Raw genomic sequence first — 797 nt, forward strand, 5'->3', positions numbered from 1 at the left:
CTAAGACTATCATCTCAGTTTATCTGTTGAGATCAACCAGGAAACCCTAGAATATACCTTGATTTTTGCAAAAAACAAAATAGGGGGAGGGGTTTCTTCAGCATTTCAGTCCACGAGTAACAGTATCCTAACAGGCAAAGTGTTCTCTCACTGTCAACATAGAATGAATTGCTGCTAGAGGTCAACTTGGGTTTTAATTTGCATTAGCACTTACATGCATAGTAGTCCAAGTTGTTGACCTCATGACTTTAAAAAGTAATTCTAAAAAAGTAAAATGGCCCTTTTTGGAAGACTAAAGAAAGACATCCAGCCACAGTTGTAAAAAGTCTCATCAAAACAATATACCCTTTTATGAATTACGCCTCAATTAAAAAAAAAAAAAAGGAGCCCCAAATAAGAAGCAGCTCTGAAAAAGAAAATATAACTTAAGATATTTGAAAAAATACTTGCAGCTTGATCTGCACTGACAATGATTGTTGAAGCCTAGAATTCAACATTTACAAATTCTCATTCACACACACAAAACACACTATTATCACACAACTTGTGTCTTGAGAGAATCTTTTGCTTTTTAAATCTTTGGTCTCCCAGTCAATCCCAAGTTCAACCAACTTTAACTAAAACTTCACTCAGAATTTCACCCACACATTAATGCTTGTCGTATCTTTCATCATCTGTCAAAATCTGAAGCCTGCTCAGAGATCGCCAGGTAAAAGAAAATAAATGAAATACACAGAGGTTATTTCAAAACAGAACATGACCATCATCCAAAAAAAAAAAAAAAAAAATGTCACGAT

Source organism: Peromyscus leucopus, chromosome 17 (assembly GCF_004664715.2).
Source record: "Peromyscus leucopus breed LL Stock chromosome 17, UCI_PerLeu_2.1, whole genome shotgun sequence".
NCBI lineage: Eukaryota > Metazoa > Chordata > Mammalia > Rodentia > Cricetidae > Peromyscus > Peromyscus leucopus.